Genomic DNA, 19800 nt, shown 5'->3' with positions numbered 1-19800 from the left:
CTGTTAAAAGTCATCATATCTTTAAAATGTGTGGATTTTACTGTATGAAATTATACTTTAATGGAGAAATTTTTCTAAAGTAAAGACAAAATAAAAACATTTCCAGATAAATAAAAATTGAGGGACTTTGCTTCCAGCAGACCTACACTACATACCAAAGAGAATTCTTTGCATAAAAGAAAAATGATCCCAAGATAAAACAAAATGAAGAGCAACAGAAAGTGTTAATATGTGGAGTAATATGAATGTGTATTGGCCAAATAAAACAATATTAAAATCTTCTGGGGTCTAAAAATATATGTATAATTAACATGCACAACAGCAATAACATAAAAGGTGGCAGGGAGTAAAGTACTCTAAGGTTGAAGCACTGCTGGTAAAAAGCAAAAGTATTACTTTAGATTAGACAGTAATAATTTAAGGATTCAGGTTTTACTCTCTAACGTTGCCATGTAAAAGAATACACAATAATTTAGCAATTTGGTATTATTTATGAATTCCAAAAAGAGATATTGGACTATGTTTGTAAACTGGTCTGTTCCTCTGGGTGTATTAGATTGTATTTTCTTCAGAGGTTTCACTTTTACTTGATTAAATTATGATTAGGGCTTTGATTGGGCCACGTCAGTAGAACGTTGAGTCCCTGCCCACCAAGGGGACAGAAAAGTTCATTGGAGTTTTGGCTGGAACCCTGGAGAGTAAACACACAGGTGAAGAACAGAGAGGAATAGAGATGGCTCCATAGACACACAGAGGTCCTAGGAAGAGAGAGAGCCTGATAGTGTACAGCTGACCACAGCTGAGCCCAGAGAGGAATGAGCCCTGGAAAAGAGACAAGACTTATCGCAGCCTACAGCTGATATTGGAAGAAACTGGGACCACATAGACTTAAGAAGAAGAGGAAGCATGAACCCATGCAGATGTCAGCAGCCATCTTGCTTCAACACATTGCAAAAGACTTCGGTGAAGGAAGTAACTTATACTTTATGACCTGGTAACTGTAAGCTTCTACCCAAAATAAATACCCTTTATAAAACCCAACAGATTTCTGGTACCTTGCTTCAGTACCTCTCTGACTAATACAGTTCCAAAAGAAGGCAAAACAAAAAAACAAAAATAAACAGGTGGGTCAAGCAAAACAAGATAGGTAGAAAATAAATTCAACCCAAGAATATCAGTAATTAAATGAAATATAAATGGATTAAGTATTCCAACTATAAAACAAAGATTGGCAGGCTGATAACTCAATTGGAAAATACTACATACTGCTTAAAGAAACACAGATTAAATAAAACGACAGCATTTAATAAACAAAAAGGGGGAGTTCCAGGAAGATGGCATCAGAGTAGTTCAGGCAGGGCACAGCATTCTTACAAAACATAGACCTGATGGCTATAATTATGTGCCTGTACGCCTGAAATATAAACTAGGCCTAGAGCTGCAGAGTGCCTAAGCATTACCTCCTGAGAGCCTCCACATTGCTCAAATGTGGCCACTCTCTAAGCCAAACTCAGCATGTAAATGCATTACCTCCCCACCAGCATGGGACATGATTCCCAGGGATGAGCCTCCCTGGTGCTGAGGGATTACTACCAAGCACCAGCTGGTGATGCTACTGAAAAAAGACCTTAAATAAAAAGGTCAACTCAGACCAGCAGAATATCTCAGCCTACATGTAATATCAGGAGTTAAAAACTGCTGTATGACTTTGGATAAAAGGAGGAAATGGAAAGGACAAATGAGTTTATATGGCTATGAGTCTCCAAAAGAGTCGGGAGGTCATCAGAGGGGTATTGCTTATGCATGCCTCAGTAGGGTCTAAGAGACAGCCAAAGTAGATATAAGCCCAGGTACTGGTTCTCCTGAGGGCTACAGAGACCCACAAGTTCTATGGTCATGGCAGATGGCTCTGGAGTTTGTGCCATGTCAGTTGGCCCTTCTTTTGAGTTTATGTTCCTGAGTGTGATGGAGTTGGACTCAGATATGACCTTTCTACGCATGCCTCTTCTGTTACTTTTACCAGACCTGTGGTTGGCTCTGGGGTTGGTATATACTGAGGAGACCTGAATCTCTGGACTGTTCACAACAGCTAGGCCCTGAGCCTCAACAGACTTGCAACTCCAACCATCTGGCTTATTGGACTTACCCTAGTCAGCAAACAGGGAAGTGAAGGTCAACCACCACACCAGGAAGCCAAGAATGCCTACAACTGCAAGCAGGAGAATTAATCCATCATCCATGTGGAATCTAAATCCCCTCTTGATATAAAGGGGGAGTGGACATAACCATCCCAGGGTCCACAGGCTGGAGGAATAGAGTATGGATTAGAGGGGACTTACTGATATTCTACCATGGAACTATTGTGATTAGTAATGGAAGAAATTATAGCACTGATGTGGAGAAAGTGGCCATGGTAGCTGCTGAGGGTAAGGAGAGGGAAGAAGAGATATGATATGGGGGCATTTTCAGGACTTGGAGTTGTCCTGGGTAGTACTGCAGGGACAGATGCTGGACATTGCATGTCCTGCCATGGTCCACTGGGTGAACTGGGGGAGAGTGTGAGCTACAATGTAAACCACTATCCATGTGGTGCAGCAGTGCTCCAAAATGTATTCACCAAATGCAATGAATGTGTCACGATAATGAAAGAGGTTGTTGATGTGGGAGGAGTGGGGTAAGGGGGGTGGGGGGTAAATGGGGACTTCATATTTTATTAATGTAACATTAAAAATAAATAAATAAGAAAAAAAAAGAAATACAAAAAATAAATAAAGGAGACATATCTTTAAAAAACCCACAAAAAACAAAATGCAGACTAGGAGAATGCCATGCACAGCATCCAGAAGAGATTGGAGACAGAGTCAAAGGAAAATCATGAGTTATGCCCATGGCTGGGAAAGATGCCCACCCCTCATCTGCTAGATAATAGCCTCCAAGAAACCGGCCACACTCAGCAGTCAACTGAGAGCATAAGGGATGTATTCTTCCTTGGGAAGAGAGAGGGTATGGCAAAGGGCTATATGTGGTTTCACTTCAGGGAGTTTTATGAACAAGGTCCTGCTTTAAATCACAGGCTCAGTCCCTCCACCAGTGGTAGTTGAAAGATCCCCTTCTGTGTAAAGGTTTGTTGAAGAGCTCCATCTGCTGGCAGGCCAAGAAAGGGAAGGAAGAAAAGGCTTGTACTTTAGTCCCTATTCCTAAGCCCCTGTGGACCTGGTCTGGCTCCTGTAGTGGGTCCTGGCCCTGTTTTGATAACTTTAACAGGGCAATCATAAAGTTTTCGAAAAAGTTGAGCCAAAATTCAAAGAAGAACTATGAAAAACAAACTACTATGCAAGAGAGAGGAATTGACCAACAGGGTAAAATCACCAACATAATTATGCCTAGAAATCAGAAAAAAAATTAAAAGCCATTAATTACAAGAATACATGACCCAGCCAAAGGAATAAAAATCAGGATGAGACACAAGATTTAAGACAATTTAAATTTAAAACAATTATATTCACAAAGGTATCCTAAATCATTTCAAGGAGTTGAAGGAAAATATGGCTAAAGAGATAAAAGATATTAAAATGACACTGAGTAAGCATAAAGAGCAACTTGAAAGCTTGCAACAAAAAGAGCAACGCTTATGGGAATGAAAGACACAGTGGATGAGATTAAAAATACATTAGAGCAAGGAGTTCTTAACCATGGGTCCATGAGCTTGAAATGAAATTCAAAAAAACATTATTCTTGTGGGGACATGTTGGTATGGGTGTGATTTATTAAATAACACACAATATAGCTTGGACTTAGTAAGGAGTCCATGAAACAAAAATGGTTAAAAACTCTTGTATAAGAGAATTATAATAACAGCCTTGAACTAGCTGAGACAGAATAAATGAATTAGAAGACAGAGCATCTGAACTTAAAAAGACAGAAGAACAGAAAGAGAAAAGAATGGAAAAAATGGAACAGGGTCTCGGAGAACTGAATGACAGCACAAAACACACAAAAACATATTACAGGTGTTCCAGAAGGAAAAGAGAATGGAAAAGGGGCAGAAGGAATATTTGAGGTGATAATGACTGAAAATTTCTCAACCCTTATGAAAGACATAAATATCAGTATCCAAGAAGGATAATGCATGCCAAAAGAATAAATCCAAACAGAACTACCCTGAGACACCTACTAATGAGAATGTCAAATGCCAGAGATAAAGAGGATTCTGAAAGCAGCAAGAGAAAAGCGATGCATCACATAAAAGCAATGATCAATAAGACTAAGTGCTGACCTCTCGTCAGAAACCATGGAGGTGAGAAGGTGGTGGTATCATATATTTAAGGTACTGAAAGAAAAAAACTGTCAGCCAAGAATTCTTTATCCAGCAAAACTGTCCTTCAAAAATGAGGGTGACTTTTAAATCTTCATAGACTAACAAAAACTGAGAGTTTATCACCAAGAGACCAGTTTTACAAGAGATACAAAAGGGAGTACTACAGCCTGAAAGGAAAAGACAAGGGTGAGAGGCATGGAGAAGAATGTAGAAATGAAGATTATAGGTAAGGGTAACTAAAAGGGTAAAAAGACAGACAATAGTATGATATGACAATGGAAAGTCAAAGGATAAAATGGATGAAGTAAGTAATGTCTTTATGGTAATACCACTGAATGTTAATGGAGTGAACTCCCCAATCAAAAGACACTGACTGATAGAATGGATAAAAAATGAGTCATCTATATGCTATCTACAAGAGATTCACCTTAGATGCAAGGCCACAGTCAGGCTGAAAGTGAGAGGTTGGAAAAGACATTCCACACAAGTAGTAACCAAAAAAGATCTGGAGTAGTGATACTAATGAGAGACAAAACAGATTTTAAACACAAACCTGTTTTAAGAGATGAAAAAGGTCATTATTTATTAATAAAAGGGGCAATTCACCAAGAAGATATAACAATAATAAATATTTATGCACCTAACCTGGGTGACCCAAAATACATGAGGCAAAACTGGTAAAACTGCAGGGAGAAACAGATGTCTGCATAGGGGAGCCCCACGTGCAAGGAGTGCACCCCTTAAGGAGAGCCACCCAGCACGAAAGAAAGTTCAGCCTGCCCAGGAATGGCATCTCGCACACAGAGAGCTGACACAACAAGATGATGCAACAAAAAGAAACACAGATTCACATGCCGCTGACAACAACAAAAGCAGACAAAGACGAACACGCAGCAAACAGACACAGAGAACAGACAACTGGGGCGGTGGGGGCGGGGAGGAGGGGAAGGGGAGAGAAATAAATAAATAAATCTTTTTAAAAAATGGCTAAAGACTTTAATATACCATTCTCCTCATTGGCTAGAACATCTGGAAAGAGGAGAAATAAGGAAACATAGAGCTTGAATAATATGATGAATGAACTAGACCTAAAAAACATTTATAGAACATGACACCCCCAAAACAGGAGGATATACAGTCTTCTTTTTTTTAAAAGATTTATTTTTTACTTTTTTCTCTCTCCCTTCCCCCCCCCGCCCTGTTGTATGCTCTCTGTGTCCATTCACTGTGTGTTCCTCTGTGTCCATTTGCATTATCCAGTGGCGCTGGGAAACGGCGTCTCTTTTTTGTTGTGTCATCTTGCTGTGCCAGCTCTCTCTGTGTGTGGCACCCCTCCTGAGTGGGCTGCGCTTTCTTCACACAGGGCGGCTCTCCTTGCGGGACATGCTCCTTGCACGTGGGGCATCCCTATGCAGGAATGCCCCTGCGTGGTACAGTACTCCTTGCGCACGGCAACACTGCACATGGGCCAGCTCACCACATGGGTCAGGAGGCCCTGGGGATTGAACCTTGGACCCTCCATATGGGAGATGGGTGCTCTATCAGTTGAGCCACATCTGCTTCCCTATACATTCTTCTTACATGTTCACTGGTCTTTCTCCAGCGTAGGCCACATGTTGGTCACAAGACAGACCTTAATAAATTTAAAAAGACTGAAATTATACAAAGCACCTTCTCTGATCATAATGGAAGAAAGCTGAAAATCAATAACAGGAAGAAAAAGGGAAACTTCACAACTATATGGAGATTAAACAATATACTCAAATATCTGCAGATCAAAGAAGAAATTGCAAGAAAAACCAGTAAATATCTTGAGACAAATGAAAATGGGAACACAAAATATCCAAAACCTATGGGGTAGGGGAGCAGATATAGCTCCAATGGTTGAATTCCTGCTTCCCATATATAAGATCCTGGGTTTGATCCCTGGTACCTCCTAAAACAAACAAAAACCTGTGGGATACAGCAAAGGTCATGCTGAGAGGGAAATTTATAGCCCTTAATGCTTACATTAAAAAAAAAAAAAGAAGAACCAAAATCAAAGACCCAACTGCACTCCTGTAGAAACCAGAAAAAGAACCGAAAGCTACCCAAAGTAAGCAGAAGGAAAGAAATAACAAAGATTAGAGCAGAAATAAATGAAATTGAGAACACCAACACCACCAACAAAAAACAATTAGAATCAACAAAACTGAAAGTTGGTTCTTTGAGAACATCAACAAAATTGTCAAACCCTTAGTTGACTAATAAAGAAAAAAGAGAAGACATAAATAAATAAAATCAGAAATATGAGGGGGGACATTACCACTGACCCTGAAGAAATAAAAGAGAACACAGAGGATACTACGAACAACTGCACACCAACAAACTAGACAACACAGACAAAATGGAAAAATTCCTAGAAACACATGAACAACCCATGCTGACCCTAGAAGAAACAGAAGATCTCAACAAACCAATCACAAGAGATTGAAACAATCAAAAACCTCCCAAAAATGAAAAGCCCAGAATCAAATGGCTTCACAGGTGAATTTTACCAAAGACAATCCAATATCAATCTTGCTCAAACTCTCCCAAAATACTGAACAGGAGTGAATGCAACTAAAAATCATTCTATGAAGCCAACTTCACTCTAATACCAAAGCCAGATAGAGATACAACAAAAAAAGAAAGAAAATTACTGACCAGCCTCACTAATGAACATAGATGCAAAAGTCCTCAATGAAAGACTTGGTAACCAAATCCAAAAGCACATTAAAAGAATTATACACCACAATCAAGTGCGTTTTATCCCAGGGTGGTTCAACACAAGAAAATCAATCAGTTTAATACATCACAGTAATAAACAATACAGCATCCTTTCTTGATATAAACATTGAAAGACAGGAATAGCGGGAAACTTACTCAACATCATAAAATGCATATATAAAAAACCTACAGCTAACATTGTACTTAACAGTGAACGACTGACAGCTTTCCAGCTGAGATCAGGAACAAGACAAGGATGCTACCACCACTGCTATTCAAATATTGTGCTAGAAGTTCTAGATAGAGCAATTACGCAAGAATGATAAATAACAGGCTCACCTAGCTGGGTAAGAAAACAGTCTTTTCAACAAATGGTGCTGGGAGAACTGGATATCCAAAGCCAAAAGAAAAGAAGAGGACTCCTATCTCACACATTATACAAAAATTAACTCAAGATGGATCAAGGACCTAAATATAAAAGTTAGGACCATAAAACTCCTGGAAGAAAATGTAGGGAAACATCTTCAACATCTTGTGGTAGGTGCTGGTTTCTTAATCCTTACACCCAAAGCATGAGCAATGAAGAAAAAATAGATAAATGGAACCTCCTCAAAGTAAACACTTTTGTGCTTTAAATGACTCTTTAAGAAGTTGAAAATGCAGCATACTCAATGGAAGAAAATTTTCAGAAACCACATAGCCGATAAGGGTTTGATTTCCATGTTAAATAAAGAGATCATACAACTCAATGATAAAAAGACAAGCAACCAAATTTTAAAAATAGGCAAAAGACGTGAATAGACATTTTTCCAAAGAGAATATACAAATGGCCAAAAAGCACATGAAAAGATGTTCAACATCACTAGTTATCAGGGAAATGCAGATCAAAACTACAATGAGATATCTTTTCATGCCATACAGAATGACGATTTAAAACAACAACAACAACAACAACAGAAAATAACAAGGGCTGGAGAGGATGCAGAGAAATAGGAACACTTATTCATTGCTGGTGGGAATGTAAAATGGTGCAGCATCTGTGGAAGACAGTTTTTCAGTTCTTCGGGAAGCTAACTATAGATTTGCCATATGATCTGGCAATCTTGCTACTAGGAATATATTCAGAAGAACTGAAAGTAAGATCACAAACAGACATTTGTACACTGATGTTCACAGTGGCATTATTCACAGTTGCCAAAAGATGGAAACAACCCAAGTGTCCATCAACCAATGAATGGATTAAAAAAAACATGATATATACATATGATGGAATACTATCCAGCTGTTAAGAAGAAATGAAGTTGGGATACATATGACAACATGGATGAACCTTGAGGACATTATGTTGAGTTAAGCCAGACACAAAAGGCCAAATATTGTATGGTCTCACTAATATGAACTAAATAGGAAGAATAAACTCAGAGTTAAAATCTAGAGTATAGGTTACTAGGAGATACAATGTGGGTGGAGAAAGGGATAATGCTGGAAGTAAGTAGAATGTTTAATAAGGTTAATTGTAGCTGTGTGGAAATAGATAAGAGTTGATGGTATCACAGCATAGTGAGTATAACTAACACTGCTGACGACTTATACATGTGATTATGGCTGAACAGGGTAGTCTAGGATGGTTTGTGGGTAAAATACACCAAGTAAAAGCTATGGACTATAGCAGAAATATTATGATGATGTTCTTTCATCATCTGTAACAAAGTGTCACAACAGTATAACATGCTAGGCAAGAGTGTAAGGGCAAAGTATGGGAATCCTGCATGGTTTGCATGATTGTTTTGTAAACTCACAAATTCTCTAACTAAAAAAAAAAAAAAAAAAAGAAGCAATAGAGGAAATTGTGAGTAAGTCAAACAAGGGGATCTAATCGAGAATAAGTTTAGGGGAGAACTCCCTGATGAATGATATTTTTTAAAAAATGTTAGAGCCTTTAAAAATGTTTTTCCCTTATCCATGGAAGAACTGGAGCCTCTATCCATCCCTACACTCTTTTACTGCTGCCTCTTCCTATGCTGCTAAGCCCACTAATTCCATCTCCTCCATGGGGTCTTGACTTACCCATACGGATTCACGGGGGCCTATCCCTTACCCCACACCAAGCATGTCTTCACGGTGCCAAATCAGAATCAAGCTCAACAGGATGTCTCTTCCCACTACTTGCCAAGCCCATTCCCTTGGCTGTGGTTGTGCTGGATAGTAGGGAAGGACGAACAGAAACTCAATTGTAATTCATTCTTGTCATTAACTAGATAAGGCATGTGCACACCTTAAGAAAGCTATAGTTATTCCCTGCCATTTACTACTGCTTCACGAACTTCTCCATTTTGACTTTGAACGTTAGGCAGAAATGAATCCCCCACATTTCACTGCTTCCCTTCTCTCAAGGTTCACAGCATTTAAGCCTTTCTCTCCATTGGCTTTCTCTCCATTGCCTTTGAAACAGTCATTTAATAAATTTTCTGCCAGGTTTTGTCATATTTTTGTTGTAGATGTTAGTTCAAATGAAGCATCTCTGTCATGAACAGAAAGGGATATCAGAAAAGGGCTGAGGAAACACTGAATTTTCATTTGAAAACTTATGCTCTTTTAAGTCATCAATGTATTTAAGAGGGGAGTAGATGAAGCTCATGCAATTGAGTACCTGCTTCCCACATATGAGGTCCCAGGTTTGATCCCTGGGACCTCCTAAAAACAAAACACAAAAAAAACCAACTTGGGGGGGGGCAGATGTCGTGCAGTGGTTGAGTGCTGGCTTTCCATATACAAGGTCCCAGGTTCAATCCCTGGTCCTGGTACCTAAAAAAATATATATATTTTAAATTTTGCCTATTAAAGTTGAGCTATCATTAATATTTATTCTAAATATTTAGAATATTTATAAATGGATATAAATTGATTCATTCAAAACCCAAAACAAGAAGGGGTTTTCTACAAGAAAAATGTTTTTATATTCTACAAATACATTGTTTTGTATGTCATATGGAAAATAAAATTAGAAAAACAAAAACAAAAAGGGTAAGAAAAGATATACTAAGTATACACTAATCAGAAGAGAGCAGGCATAGGTATATTAAAATTAGAGTAGAATTCATAAAAAAGTATTATTAGAAGTAGAGGAACATTTCATAATGGTGTAATGGTCAATTCTACAGGACGATATAAAAATTTCAATTTGTATGCATCTAATAACACACATTCAAAATATATAAAGCAAAAACTGATAAAACTAAAAAGATTAACAGATAAACCTATATAGTCATAGTGGGAGACTTTAATAAACTCAGAGTAACTGAAGAACGAAAAAACAAAAGAATATGGAAGCTCTGAACAAAATGATTAATAGGGTTGTCTTAATTGATATGTATAAAACACTGCACCCAACAGCAACAGAATACAAAGTTTTGTTTCATTTTATTTCATTTATTTTGTGGCACCAGGGACTGAACGTGGGACCTCGTACACGGGAAGCCGGGACTCAACCACTGAGCTACCCTGGCTCTCCTGAGTTGGGTTTTTTTGTTTGTTTGGTTGGTTGTTGTTTGTTTTCTTGTTTTTAGGAGGTGTCAGGAACCAAACCTGGGACCTCCCATGTGGGAAGTAGGCACCCAACCCCTGGAGCCACATCCGCTCCCCACAGTGTGTTAAATGCACACAAAATACTTGTAAAATTGGCCATCTGCTGGTCCATAAAGCAAGCTCTTAACAAATTTCAAAGTATTGAAATAATTCAAACATAGCTTACAGTCTATATTCCAATTTTTTCATGTATCCTATAAGTCCTTTTTTTTAGGACTCCATAGTTTATTTTTGTGGCCAAAGTCTTATTCCACATAGTTGTGTGACATCAGAAATCAAAGTTTAAGGTTATAGCACAAACCATGTGTGGAGTTTTATAATAAAAACAAACAAACAAAAAACCATTTCTGCTCATTTACAAATGAGTCAATTAGGCAAACAAAGCAGTAACTTCAGAAGCAGGACTGTCTATAACAGCAAGAACCCTCAAGTAGCAATAAAGGCCCATACAATGAATCTGTATACAGAAATTTTATTGAATTTTAAAAGAAAGCAAGGACTTCAGACAAAACTTTGACTCCATAACAAAGAAATCTTCCCAGCTTAAACTAAATTCCAGTATTAGTCAACTTCTCATTAAAGCACCTTAATGAGTGATATTGACATTTCTATTTTCTTTATCCCATATGGTATAAAACAAAACCAATCTAGACTCTTTGATAAGTTTTATGTGGCCATTCGAATTTTACAATTTTTTTTTCTAATGGTATGCCAAAATTATTTTTGTGTTCTCTCCAGACGGCGCTACTGTAACATACAGCAATGTTTATCCTGGTAGTGAATCTTCTGTAAATAGTCAACTAATGCTCTAAACTATGGAAACCAATCTATCTGCAATTGAAACAATTCACAGGTTCTAATCTGGAAATACTAGGAAAACAATCTGGATGCACTCTGAAGGTATACCACAACACAAATAATTGATGTGAAAAGCTACTCTAATACAAGTTTTACATTCCTTGAGCCTACAGGCTTGCCATTTAAGTCAATTAATCCTGAGATTCAAAGGCTACTGTAGTAGCTTCGCCTGTTGGCATACCTTTTCCAGGTTTTTTTTTTTTTCATTTTTTTATTATCTTTTTTTTAAAGATACATAGATCACACAAAATTAAATAATATACATTAAATAATATAAGAGGATCCCATATACCCCACTCCCCACATCCCCTACTCCTCCCACATCAACTTCTTTCATTAGTGTGGTACATTCATTGCATTTGATGAGTACATTTTGGAGCATTGCTACACACCGTGGATTATAGTTTATGTTGTAGTATATACTCTCTCACAGTCCATTCAGTAGGTTAAGGCAGGATATATAATATACTGCAGCTGTTCCTGTAATATCACTGAGAACAGCTCCAAGTCCTGAAGATGCCCTAATATCACACCTCCTTTTCCCTCTCCCTGCCTTCAGCAACTCCCATGGCCACTGTCTCCACATTGTATTTTTTTTTTAAGATTTATTTTATTTATTTCTCTCCCCTCCCCTGCCCCTGCCCCAGTTGTCTGTTCTCTGTGTCTATTTGCTGCATGTTCTTTTTTTTTTTTTAAGATTTATTTATTCAATTCCCCCCCGCCCCCGGTTGTCTGTTCTCTGTGTCTATTTGCTGCGTCTTGTTTCTTTGTCCGCTTCTGTTGTCAGCGGCACGGGAAGTGTGGGCGGTGCCATTCCTGGGCAGGCTGCACTTTCTTTCACGCTGGGCGGCTCTCCTTACGGGGCGCACTCCTTGCGCGTGGGGCTCCCCTACGCGGGGGACACCCCTGCGTGGCAGGGCAATCCTTGCGCGCATCAGCACTGCGCATGGGCCAGCTCCACACGGATCAAGGAGGCCCGGGGTTTGAACCGCGGACCTCCCATGTAGTAGACGGACGCCCTAACCACTGGGCCAAGTCCGTTTTCCCTGCATGTTCTTCTTTGTCCCCTTCTGTTGTCAGTGGCACGGGAGTCCATGTTTCTTTTGGCTGCATCATCTTGTTGCGTCAGCTCTCCATGTGTGCGGCGCCATTCCTGGGCAGGCTGCGCTTTCTTTTGCGCTGGGCAGCTCTCCTACGGGGTGCACTCCTTGCACGTGGAGCTCCCCTGCGCAAGGGACACCCCTGCGTGGCACCGCACTCCTTGCGCACATCAGCACTGCACATGGGCCAGCTCCACACAGGTCAAGGAGGCCCGGGGCTTGAACCTCGGACCTCCCATGTGGTAGACAGACGCCCTAACCACTGGGTTGAGTCCACTTCCCTCCACATTGTATATTAAACACACTAAGCCTGGGATTACACGATAGCCATAAAAGAAATCTAAAACCTCTTCAACAGACACAGTGAAGGCCATGTTCTGCACTTTAATAACTGTCAGTCCTGGTTTTCCAGAACTAGATCCAAAGCCTGGGGGACCCCCAATGTGGACTGGGCCAGGCCCAAAGGCTGGTGGCCCACTCAAATGCCCAGGGGCATTTCCAAGACCAAAAGTGCCACTTCCAAAGGTAGGGGAATGACCCAAATTACCAGGGTCATTTCCAAAATTCTAAGGGCCCCCTCCAAATCCTGATGGCTCACTTAAATTATCTGAGCCACTTCCAAACCCTGGAACATCCAGTCCTAGACCAGGCAAACCCCGGTTTCCAACTGAAGGCATACCAGGCCTAGCGTCACCAAAGGTCCCTCCTAATCCTGGTGGAGGGAGTGGTGGCCCAAAGGCATTAGTCCTTCCGAAATTACCAGGAAAGTCAAATGGAGGACCATTGTTGGCCTTCTTTGCTCCTACAGTTGCAAAGGCATGCTGTTCACCAGCACAAGGCATTCCCACACTGGCATTCCTGGAACTGGATGATTTGCTGGCACAAGCATCTTTAACCCATTTTTTCCTTGGGAAGGGGGATTTTTCATAATCTCCCCCATGTCTTCTAGGGTAACTATATGAACAAAAGCATCTATCCCAATAAGTTTTTTATGACGTAACTGTTCAGACTTACATGCATCATCTTCCTCCTTAAACTGAACCCATGTCTGTTCTAGACCTTGCCCATGGTTATCAACAAGAACATGAGCTGCATTTTCACCCCCTGGATTCCCTCTAGGAACTGAAGAACATCCACCTTGGTAATGCTGAATGGAATATGTGTTATTTGGCACAGGCTCTGGCAGAGTTGGCATCTCCCTCTGGATTTAACATCATTCCCCTCTGGTCACGGCTGAAGTTCTGCAGTCTTTTTTGAATCATATTCTTCTTTTCCAGCATACCTTTCTCAGTAATTGGATGAACGTGAATAAAGCAATTGTCCATGTACTGTTTATGACATCAGTCAGCCTCATTCCTGTACTCTATAAAGCCTTCACCATTTGCTCTCCTATTGGGTCCATAAGCTATACAAATACTATCTTGCACAATATCTAATTAAAAAGAAATCAATGACTTGTTTGTATTCTGCTTCAAGTATTAGCCCTTTCACGTAAACACAAAAACCAGCCTCACATAGTGATCTCCAACCTGACCTTTTCTGCCCACTGGGTGATTCTGACCTGGGAAGTGTTTGAGATGGGGGATGGGTTTGTCTAGAAGGTCCTCTATTTTGCTTAAAAGTGATATATCCCCCAGCAGCTACCCTCTGTCTCTCTATGGCAGGCTAACTTCTACACAGCATTGAACCATCAGCATTGTTTTGCTTCAAGGCTTCAAATGTATACTGAAAGGAGAGAAATTTAACCAATCCATTCCCACTATTTCAGCAAACACGATCTTTCAACAAATGCACTGCAACCACATTGAGCCCAGGAAAAAAACTCTCTGGCATCGTTTTCCATTGCAGAAATGGGCATTCCATGCACACTGATATACACATCACTCAGGGTTAATAGGAAGTGGTTTCACACTGCTCTGTTCATCTGGATTAACAGGATTCAAAGGGCCCAGAAACATAAGGTTTAGGTTATTGTTCATATTCACAGGTGCTCCAGAGCCATTCATTCCAGCAGGTAGACACCATGGGTAGCAAGATCAAGGGCAGCCTGAGCGAGATGGGGTGGCAATGGGGTCATAGGTGGCACAGAAGGGACTGGAGGGATTGGGAGCACAGGAGGCATGGGGGCATTGAAGTGACTAGAGGAGAAAGTGGTTTTGGGGGAATGGATGGCCCTGGTGGCCAAGATGGTATCGCTGGGATTAGAGGAATTGGTGGTGGGGGACTGTGTTCAATGGAGAGGCTGTGCTTAGAATGGCTGAGCTAAATGTTGGGTTCCCAAAAGAAGACCCCATATCTGGAGGGTTCGTTCCGACGCTGGCTGTGGAAAATACATGTTTTTGTTGCTTTCATGAACAGAAGTGGCAGCAGTAACTACACTGGGCCTGCTGTAGGCAAGTTGACCCTGACACTCATTCCTGATCTACTATCATTTGCAGGAGGCATATCTAAGTTGGTAGTTTCAAAACGCCTACAACTTAGTTCAATCATACTCTACATTTCCGTTTTACTACTCAACAAAGTGTGACTCTTGACCCTTTAATTTTACTATGTGTGCGCACCATAGCGAGTCTTACATCTTCATCAGTGGCAAAAACAACGAAAGCCTCACCCAATTCACCCCCTACAATAGGCGTGCCCCATCAGGTGATGGTCCATCCAGAGAAGTGATGAATATCCATGGTCCCCGCCACAACTGGGAGACCCTGCAAACGGAGGGCCACAGCCATACTGCACTCACACATCTGATAAAACAAAAGATGTATTTTCTTAACATGAAGTGGAGGCCAGGTCAATCCTGTGGGCAAGCAACTGAAACCAACTTTAAGATGGGGAGAGGGGCGCAGTACCCAAACCCTGCCTGCAGTTAACCCTGGGCAAGCACCTCTGCCCAGCAGTGGAGAGTCCCAGACTGAACAGTTTCTCAGAACCCAATGCAGCTGCCACCTCCTTTGCCACTTCACAAAATGGCTGCCCCATAATATCCTTTTTTTTAAGATTTATTTTATTCATTTATTCCCCCACCCCTGCCCTTGTTGTTTGCTCTCACTGTCTGCTCTCTGTGTCCATTCACTGTGCACTCTCTGTGTCTGCTCATTTTCTCTTAAGGAGGTACCAGGAATTGAACCTGGGACCTCCCATATAGGAGAGAGGCACTCAATTGCTTGAACCACCTCCACTACCTGCTTCATTGTCTCTCTCATTGTGTTTCCTCTATGTGTCTCCTCGTTGCAACATCTCGTTGCATCATCTTGTCACGTCAGCTCACCACGCCAGCCTGTCACGTCAGGCTGCTGACTTGCTCGTCTTCTCTAGGAGGCACCAGGAACTGAACCTGGGACCTCCCACTTGGTAGGCAGGGGCCCAAGTGCTTAAGACACATCTGTTTCCTCCATAATGTCCTTTTGAGCCTTCTCTCTCTCTTGTTAGATCCTGCCCAAGATTATGTATTGCCTTTACTTGTCATTCAAAGGGATTACTCACATTCACTATGTGGCAAGACCCTACCACCTTCCATTACTAAAACTTTCCCATCTCCCCAAGCAGATACCCTACACCCATTGTACACTAACTCCTCATTCCTCCTGCTTCCCGCTCTGGACAACCTGGACTCTAATTAAGTCATATACTTTTATATTATGCTTTAATTTATTGTTATACCATGGTTATTTGTCTTGTTCATAAATGTTCTTTGTAACGGTTTTTAAAGGATACATAAAATTTCATATGTAAGTATTCATATAGATTATCCTAAATTGTTCAAGCACATGTATGTATATATACACACACACATATTCATATAAATACACATACACACATTATGAAAAAAGACTGGAAGGCCATCTTTCAAAACGTTAATTGGGACTATTTCTGAGTGATGGAATTACAGGTGATTTTTATTACTTTTCTCTTTGGGGTAAATTCCCAGTGACCTTCAATATGGTTGATCTTGTTTTTAAAATGAGAAAAAAACTATTATTTTAATCTACCCTATACCATAACTTTGACGCTTGGTTTAATTAACAAGAATACTGTCGCAGACTTTTCACTGGTTTCTGAGTCTGTAGTCCGTCAATAGCGGTTTACCAGTTCTGCACTCTCGTAGCTTAGCTGTTTAGAACAAACAGCAAGCTCATGGGACAAAGAAGGCTCCTGTGTCCCCTGGGTGCCACTGCACACTCCCATGCTGGCCAGCTGCCAGGAGTCTGCTGGGCAAAAGAGAAGCTGGAGGGGAAGTAGATTATAGAGGGCCACACTTCCCAGGGACAGAGTTACTAACGGGCAGTCCCAGGTAAGGAAAGGTCAGAGACAGGCTTACACAGCTCAGGAGAGGCAGGTGAAAGCTAATAGGCCTCCAAAGAGCACATGACCTCGGAATTCATTCATTTGCTCATGTGTATTCATTACGTGCTTACAAGCAATCAGGATCAATAAAGAAGATATTACCTCTGACCTCAGGAGACCTGAAGACAAGACGAACACCGTAACCAACAGAAACCCAAAGATCATCAAATGCAGGGGAAAAAAAATACATAGTCACCAGAATATGCAGAAGAAGAGGAAGAGGCTGACAATGAAGGAAACAAAGAGTTCTTGAAATGAGGGGAAGGAGGAACCCGGAAGGTCTGTGCCAACCAGAAGTCTGGAGAAGGGAGGCCTGAACCGAAGTCCACAACCCAGAACAAAGGGGCTCAAGCGGGGTTTTGGGGCTGACCCGCTGTCAGAACGCTGTGTCACGTCACGCGACCAAGCCACCGGGACCCAGTAGAGAGCACCTGGGACTCACGGGCAGAGGATGGCTTCTATTTGTGTTTCAAACCACAGACACACTCAGTTCCACTTTCTAAAAAGGGATTTATCTCTGCCCTACCTCTCTCTTTCCTCTCCACTGCACCAGGAGACCCTGCAAGGAAACATGCATGCTTTATAAATGACATGCTAAAATGAAAAGTCATTTTATAAAGATATTCTCCAGATGTTCCTTTCTGTGTTTTAACAACTTTCCCCCTGAGTATAAAAGCAGTACGTACTCACTACAGAAAAAATGGGAAATGAAAAAAAAAAAAAAGTTTAGCAAAAATAATCAAATCACCTTTCCCCTCCACTTCCCCACGACATAACCACACCGAGCACATTCTGGAGTATTTCCTTTCCCCTTTTATCTATGGGAATTTATATGTACCCTAATATTGTGCATGTTTGGTATTATACCAAAGGTATACTTTTGGACCCTGCTTCTATTCCTTATCACTCTCTCATGTTTCTTTGTATTCGGTTTACCTAGCTTTTATTTTGTAAAGAAGACTAATAATGCACCTAACTCCTCTTTGCTATTTAAAGCCCTGCCCCTGAGAAATTCCACGTTGCCAACCAGAGGATTAAAGATAATGCCAAATGGTGTCACATTCCTTGATGAGGCGCCCGCCCCAGCCCTTGAATCTGCTCTGCCTTGCCTCAACATGGCAAATCTGGAAGCCTGGCCCAGCAGTCTCCACAAGTTGCCAGAAGCCACACAACATCCTACCAACAACGTCAGCCTGAGGTGTGGCAGCAGGGTGTGTGTGGGGGGGTGGGGGTGGAGGGAGCCCGGGAAAGTCATTCCAGAGCCTCCCTGAGCTCCCAGCAGGCACAGCATGCAGCAGCTCACAGGGAGTAAGCACTTTTCTCAGGGACCAGCAGCCACCTACATGCTTCACACACACTGTGGGAGGCAAATAACACAGGGATTAAACACAGGCGCTCTGAGCCAGCTGGACTGAGCTCAAATCCCCGCTCCACTACTCAACAGCCACGGCCACACCTCTCCAGCCTCGTTTCCTCAAAAGTGGTGTTGTAGAAAACGGGCCCCAGAGGGGCGGTCACAGGCAGTGAGCAGCCTCATTTCCTCAAAAGTGGTGTAACGACCAACCCAAGAAACAGAGAGAGTTTGCAAGTGCAAGCAAGAGAGTTCATCCATCTGCCCCATGGGATCTAAGCCCCCTCTCAGTCAGGGTGGGAGTGGGCATCACCATCCCAGAATCCTCAGGAGTGGGGAGTGAACTATGGACGAGGGTAGCCTCACTGGTATTCTACTATAGACTTATTGTGATTCTAGCAATGGAAGAACTTTTATCACTGATGTGGAGGCTGTGGCCACTGGAGATAGAGGGAAAAATAGGTGTAATATGGGGGAATTTTGGGGACTTGGGAATTGTCCTGAATGATATTGCAAAGACAGATACAGGCCATTATGTATCTTGTCAAAACTTACAGAATTGTGCAGGACAGAGTGTAAACTACAATGTAAACTATCCACACCTAGTGGCAATGCTTCAAAATGTGTTCATCAATTATAATAAGCACACCACATGAATGAAGGATGTTGTTAACATGGGAAAATGTGGGAGGGGTAGGGAATGGGGCAAATGGGGATTCCCCTATATTTTTTTATGTAACATTTATGTAATCTAAGTATCTTTTAAAAAATTTAAAATATATATATATATATTTTTTTAAGTGGCATTGTAAGGATTAAATGATCTAATAATACATGCCAAGTGCCTAGACCAGGGTTGGCAGAGAGTAAATACTCAGGAATTATCATCTCATTTACTCTCTTTTCTACCTTAATCCTTACTATGCCTGTAAGTGACGGATGTCATTTTACTGCCCACCAATCTACAGTGAGGAAAACAAGGCACATGGAGGTGAAGTAGCTTGCTGCCTTCATAAAGTTTAGAATCTGGCAGGACAGACAGACACGGAGCAAGAAACTGGAAGTGTGGTGAGAAGACGGAGGGAGCCAGGGGGTTCTGTAGCTCTCCTGAGGACTTCCAGTCATCCCAACCAGAGGAGCCCTCCACACTGGAAGGGGACAGCGAGAACTGATCAGAGGCCCCCTCTCTTAGGGAGGCTGAATGCGGGACACCAGAGATGTGGAGTCCTAATCACCCATAGGAGGTCAGTAGTGGGCATACTGCTAGGGGGAGACTGGCCTGGGTGGCCGTGGAAACTGCTTTCCTGTTTCCTGTTTGCCTTCCCTCCTGTGTATCCTTAACAATAACTCCCCCCACCCCACCCCAAGAAGAGAGGTACCTTTAGTGTACCCCTGTTTCCTGCAGCCTGGGGAAAAAAAACAAAATTAGCAAACACCATCTGATTAGCAACAGGTTCGTTCTGTGCAAAAATCATTCCAGCAGAGCTAGAGTTCAG

General features: G+C 41.5%; 1 protein-coding gene and 1 pseudogene across 2 annotated transcripts in view; both read right to left on the bottom strand.

The window, feature by feature from the left end:
* Positions 1 to 19800, bottom strand: part of NOD1 (nucleotide binding oligomerization domain containing 1) — a 107153-nt gene that overhangs the window by 75960 nt on the left and 11393 nt on the right. The window lies entirely within an intron of this gene.
* Positions 11046 to 13562, bottom strand: LOC101446314 (RNA-binding protein 12-like; annotated as a pseudogene).

This window comes from Dasypus novemcinctus, chromosome 5 (genome assembly GCF_030445035.2).
Source record: "Dasypus novemcinctus isolate mDasNov1 chromosome 5, mDasNov1.1.hap2, whole genome shotgun sequence".
In the NCBI taxonomy this organism is placed as follows: Eukaryota; Metazoa; Chordata; class Mammalia; order Cingulata; family Dasypodidae; genus Dasypus; species Dasypus novemcinctus.
Note: the sequence above shows the minus strand (reverse complement) of the source record. Positions and strands in the feature narration are given on the sequence as shown.